The 6,638-nt window shown below is 48.4% G+C and overlaps 1 pseudogene; it reads right to left on the reverse strand.

Annotated features, from left to right (window-relative positions):
• Positions 1 to 785: 785 nt before the first annotated feature.
• On the reverse strand, positions 786 to 4,819 carry LOC136526565 (uncharacterized; annotated as a pseudogene).
• Between the last annotated feature and the right edge of the window lie 1,819 nt (positions 4,820 to 6,638).

Here is a 6,638-nt window from a genome sequence, read left to right on the forward strand (position 1 = left end):
GGACCCATGCCTCCGTGCGCTGCCCATCATTAGCGGCGCGGATCTCTTCCAGGTGCTTTTCAATGTATTTCTCCATGCTCACTAACTGATGAAGGATGCTATAATGAGCTTCTTGCACCGTTTGGTTTGCCACATCGGTGCGTACTTTTCGGCCTATGCACCCCATCCCTGAGGTTTTGCCTTCGTGGTGATGGACAGACAGCCCAATCACCCTCCCATCTCTTATGTACCTCATACACCAGTTCATGGCCTCCTCCGTTGTGTATGCCTTGATCATAGAGCCCTCTGGGTAAGCGCGGTTATGGACATATCTGTTGAGGGTGGACATGAACTGCTCATACGTCCACATCTGGTGTAGGTACACAGGGCCTAGTTGATGGATCTGATCGACCATATGCATCATTAGGTGTGGCATAATATCAAAGTAAGATGGTGGAAAGCACATCTCGAGCTGGCAAAGGGTCTCCGTGATGAACTCCTTCAGGGCAAGCAGCTCAGCCTTATCAATGACCTTCTGGGTGATGCGGTTAAAGAAATATGACATCCGTGTGATGACCATCTTCACATACTCTAGACGGATAGCCCTAATCGCAATCGGTAGGAACACCGTCAGCATGACATGGCAGTCGTGTGAGTTGTAGCCGGTCATTATGAGGTCTTTCATGGAGACCAGGCTCTTGATGTTGGAAGAGAAACCAGTCGGCACCTTGATACCCCTAAGCAACTTAAGAAAAGACGTCCTCTCATCTTGCGTTAGGTTGCAGGCCGCACCCAGGATATCGACTTTACCGTTCTGAGGCGGTCTCGGGTGAAGGTCCGGCCTGATGCCCAGATTGACAAGATCCGTTCGTGACTTGATACCATCCTTTGTCTTGCCCTTGATGTCCAGTAGGGCACCAATCGTGCTTTCGAAGACATTTTTCTCCAGGTGCATGCAGTCGATGGCATGGGGTGTATTCAGTGTTTTCCAATACGACAGGTACTTGAAGAGAATTGACTTCTTGAAAGGAACGGCGGCGGGGACTTCCTCTGTCTAGTCCCGCTTTCGCTTCCTTGTCTACTTGGTCCCCTCTTCAAGCGGCTTCTTCTTCTTTCCAAACTCCACCTGATCCATGTCCTTGACCATCTCATACACCTTTGTCCCCCAACTAGTCTGCGTCGGTTGATCACGCTGCAGCTCGTCCTGATTGTCAAAGTATTTGTTCATAATACTTCTTCTATACCTATGATTTTTGGCGAGGAACCGTCTGTGCCTCATGTACACCATCTTATTGGACCCCTTAAGGTAAGTGTAGCAGGTCCCGTCGATGCAAATTACGCAGCCGGTCTTCCCTTTGATCTGCCCCGACAGTGAGAAGAGACTAGGGTAATCGGTGATGGTGACAAAGATGATTGCTTTTAGTGTGAACTTCTTCTTGCGGGATGCATCCACCATCTGGACCCCAACATCAAATAGTATCTTCATTTCCTCCATGAACGGCTCTAGGAACACATCTATATCGTTGCCGGGCTGCTTCGGTCCGGAGATAAGCATGGTCAGCATAAGGTACCTATGCTTCTGACATAGATGGGGAGGTAGGTTGTACATGGTGAGCACAATGGGCCAAGTGCTGTGCGAGCTGCTAAGCTCACCGAACGGGTTCATCCCGTCGGTACTCAGCGCGAACCTAACATGCCTAGGCTCCTTGCCAAACTCCGGGTAGGCCTCATCAAAATCCTTCTACTGCTTGCCATCGGATGGGTGCCGTAGCTTGCCATTGTCTTTCAGGCGGTCAGCTCATGCATGCCAGGATATGAGCTTAGCATCGTCCGGGTTCCTGAATATTGCACGCATGCGATCGGTCACAGGCAGGTACCACACCGATAGTGCTGGACTTTTCCTGTGCATGTAACCCTCTTCTTCATCGTCCTGCTAAGCCAAGATCTGTTTGGCCGCACTACTCTTCTTTGCCCCCTTCTTGTTCTTCTTCCGACCACCCCGCAAGCCTCCCTCGTCTTCTGCATCCACGCGACAACCAGCATTTTTCTTGTACCGACTAAAGCCGCAGTGCGGACAACTCGTCAAATTCTCATACTCATTGCCCCGATACAGGATGCAGTGGTTAGGGCATGCATCAAACTTTCTAAGCTTCATCGCCACTGGCCGGATCAGCTTCTTGGCCCAATAAGTATTGGTGGGCACCTTGTTAGCCGTTGGGTACGTGGTGGCAAGGTAGCTTAACAACTCATTGAAGCAGTGTCAGACCAACCATGACGAGCCTTCAACATCAACATATGGAGGTTAAAACGGAGCGCCGTGCACTCCTTCGGACAATCGCCGCCGTCCTTATAGAGAGAATCAACTGCCGCCTGCTTCAACTCTCTAAAATTCTCCAACCACTTTGGGCAACCCAACACAACGTCGTCTTCATCGAAGTGTTTGGCTAGATCTTCAACAAGCTGCACATCCTCGGGTTGGCTCATAGTATCCTGACCATCCCCACCGTCGCCGGCTTCGTCGGCCATGTCTTGCATTAGATCATCCACCGTGATGTAATCATGACAACTGTTGTCACTATCGGCTGGCGCAACTGCTGCTGATGATGATGAGGAGCCAGGTGCTCCTAAAGGATCTTTATTCACCGGTGGTGCTGTCGTCGTCGGCGTCGAAGAGCTCACTCTAGATGCACCGCCACTCGCACCAACTCTTTCACCGTGAAATGTCCAGACTGTGTAGCCCTCGACGAAACCATACATGATCAAATGAGTTTGCACCTCGCTGTCTCGATGGGCTTTCAGGTTCTTGCAACGAGAACATGGACATATGGTTGTCATCCGCTTCAGTCTCTCATTCACTCTATCGATCCGGTACATCCGTTCCGACCTATCCATCATACCTATGAACATTATCCGTCATAATCAACATTAAATAAAGAAGAATTAGGAGAAATTGATGATTTTTACGTCCAAAATCATGAAAAAGAAAGGAAATGACGATGTGAAAGATGAAGCATGCATCTATGATGAATCTAAAGTTAAAGAAATACATGACATCATTTTTTCCATTAAAATTGATCTAGATCTAGATCTAGATCTAGAGAGAACTCTAGGTGATGGAAATAGCGAGAGATGATGGAAGGAGAGAGGGAGAGCCTTTATGAATCTCTTATGATGTCCTCCTCCCTCAAATCCAAGCCCTTCAACTCAAATCAAAAGTTTCCTCAAATTTTAGGGCAAAGCCTCCCCCCATGAGTTTGAGAGAGGAAGACCCGTGGAGAAGATGAAAGGGTGGTGCTGTGTATTTGTACAGGCTTTACCGCAGCGGGCAGTTTAAAGAGCCCGCCACGGTAAATAGTATTAACCGCGGCAGGCGATTCATACCGCCCGCCGCGGTAAATAACGATTTCCTGCGGCGGGCAAGTAAGGTGGCCCGCCGCGGTAAACCCTTTTCCCACAGCGAGCGCCTCGGTGGCCGGCCACCGGTTAACCGTGGCGGGCAAAAGAGGTGCCCGCCACGGAGCCTATTTTGGCCACGCTGCGCAAATTGATTCCTGTAGCAGTGAATGACGTGAAACAGTGGGAGTGGTATGAAATGGAATGCCTTAGGTCCCTCCCTTAGCTTGTAAACACCATATTGTTGTTTGGCACGCGTTGACCAGATTGTTGTCAGCCACAATAACAAATATGCTGGTGTAAGCACTTGCTGTTCACACCATCATCATGCAATGCAGTCCTGCCCGGCAGTTGTGCCTCTCTTTGTCATCTGTTCGTATTTTCTTGCCCTATGGCAACTCCGGTGCCCTCTCCTCTGTAGTGTGATGCATACATGTGTAGCAAAAGAAAAACGTATTCTCTGAACTTTGAAATCTTAATTCAGGTACGCGGATAGCTGATTTATTTCCGGAGGAGTCTTGATCCAACAGAGAAAGCAAAACTAGTTCATCCTGTGGGACAAATTAATAAAATGGATAACTTTCTTGCGAAATGGTTTCATTATCCGGATGGAGTACATCTACACATTCCGGCTGCTGCAACCTGCAAGCAAACCATCCTAAACATATATTCTGAAAGATTCATCATCCAAATCTTCCTGCACATTTCATAACTGCAGTATGTTTTGAATCACAGAGCATTTACAAAACGCACCACTGAAACCCGATTTAGCCATACTACTCAGGTGGCAAAACATTGAGAGTACAAAAACTATACGCAGCACAAGGTAGCTGCTGACAACATCAGCGTGCTGCAGGTCCTGCAATTATTTGCGCTGTATATTTTGTACATCATCATCATAGAAACTAATGATGGCACGGTAAGTCTCAGCAACGCATGGCTTCAGATTGCCCAGAATCACACTGCTAAATGCTTTTAAAAACTGCATCCCACGTCCTTGTCCTTGGCTACCACCATGACCAAATTGTATAACCATTTGTGTTGACTGAAACTTATTCAAATTACGTAATGAATTCGGCCTGGAATATTTTAGCTAGTTCTGATTCGTGTTATTTTTAATATTTTAGTATGTTTAGTTACAGCGAAAAAGAAAACTGCAAGGGCACCCAGGTCACCGTCAGAAGATTAGGCGGCCCCTGTGCTGGAATGCACGATCAAAAGAAAGCTACCTCTCCCTCCCCTCCAATCTCCAGTCGCGCCGCCGCCGGCAAGGCCGCGCGGCCGGCCGGGATGGCGGCGGCGTGGCCCTCTCAGCCGGTTGTGTGGCGGCGCTGGACGACGCGGCCAGGTGGGGCGACTCGCCCGAGCCGCGTGGGGCTCGGCGAGGTCGCCGACCATGACCGCGGCGGGCGCAGGGCGGTGCGGCGGTGGCGGACTTCTCCGTCATCGGTGTGCAGTCGCCGTGGCGGCGGACGGGCGGATTTGGGCCCTGCGGGCCTGGATCTGGCGTCCTCGGTCTGGGCTGGTGCTATCCCTCTGCCGGCAGTACCCTGCTCTGTGTGGTGGTGGATCGTCGGCGGCGGCCGGCGTGCCGTTCGTCTGGCGGCGGTGGCGGCGGGTCAGGATTGGGCCCCCTGGGTCTGGATCTGATCCACGGTCAGCGCCGGGGATGCCCGCCTTCTGAGCGTCTCTGATGGTGACCTTCCGGTGAAGGCGGTCTTCCACGTTGGCCGGGCGCAGTGTCGACGGTGGTGGCGGCGGCTTGGGCGAAATCCTTGCCTGCGTGTTACGTTGGGCCGGCGGCGGTGGAACTTCTGTGCCACGCACCTTGTTGAAGGCGCCGCTGAAGCCGTTGGTCAGTCCGTCCCTTGCTGCATCCGCGGGCGTTCAATAACTGGGTGAAAACCTAGCCTGGTTTCTCCGGGCCGGCGGCGATGGCATAGGCGCGTCGTCGAAGTTCTTGATCGCCAAGGCCGGGCAGTTTTCCCGTATGGTTACCCTGTTCGGTGTTCAGCTCAAGGCGGAGGCGGCATTCGTTGGCGTAACAGCTCGGCATTTGGTGGTTTACACCAAGTGCTTCGTGGTGTTGCCAAGGAAGAAGCATCCAATCTTCAATGGTGGTCGGTGTCCAACGTTTTCAGTACCTTTATTAGGTCTGACAAACATGTTTGGCGGCTTCGTCTTGACGTTGGTGATCTTATTCTGTGGAATTGACATCACGGTGGAAGTCAGAGGTCACGTAGGACTACTCGAGCTCCTTGTTGGGGATGTATTTTCTTTGGTCAATTTCTTTCTTTAATTTTTGATGCTGTAATAATTTGGTCTGATTCTACCCACGGGTAGATGAAGCCGGATAGTTTCTATCCTTTATCTAAAAAAAATATACATGTAAAAAATAGCCTTGTTCTTGTTTGTCTGCTCTGCTGGGAGGCACGCAGATGGCGCCCGCCAATCTTCGCTGCCGACCAGTCGGCGCGCCGAACACCCCGCTTCCCGAGCGAGCGCGGCCCAATTCAATTCAAGCGCGCGGCCCAACTCGAGTGAGCGACGTACGGAGCGGCGGCTGTTTGGTTCGGACTTCGGAGCGCTCTATACGTGCTGACGTGCGTGTCCCATTCAGATTAACAGACGCTCACAGGCTTGCAGGTACGTACGTGTTTCTTTTTTTTTCCTTTCTTATTATTATGTTTCTTTTTTCTTTGGGTTTTTATTTTTATTTCTTTATTTTTTCTAATCTTGATTTCACTTCTTTTCCTAATTTTTATTTATTTGTTTTATGTTTTTGTCTTTCTTTTTCCTTTCGTACATTTCTTTTCCTTTTCTTTTTTCTTTTCCTTTTTCCTTTTTTTGTTTTATGTGGTCTTTTATTATTCTTGTCACCTTTTATTCTTTTTTTTATTTTTCTTTCTTTTCATCTTTTTTATTTTTTCTTTTCTTTTATTTCTTTTTTTCCTATCCTTTCTTTTTTTCATTTTTCTTTTTTGGTGGTCTTTTATTATTCTTTTTGTTTTCTTTTTCTATTTTCATTGTTTATTGCATGTTTTCCTTTTCTTTTTTTCTTTCCTTTCATTCATTTATTTTCCTTTACTTTTTTCTATTTATAATTTTATGTTTCACTTTTTTTAATTACAGATACACGCGATGTTCATTTAGTTTAATGTTCAATGATGTATTTTTTTATGTCCGCGAGTAGAAATGTGATGTTCTACGATATATTTTATGATGTTCAGTAAGCATACATTGATATTCTAGGATATTTTTTGTGA

This window comes from Miscanthus floridulus, chromosome 19, assembly GCF_019320115.1.
Source record: "Miscanthus floridulus cultivar M001 chromosome 19, ASM1932011v1, whole genome shotgun sequence".
NCBI lineage: Eukaryota > Viridiplantae > Streptophyta > Magnoliopsida > Poales > Poaceae > Miscanthus > Miscanthus floridulus.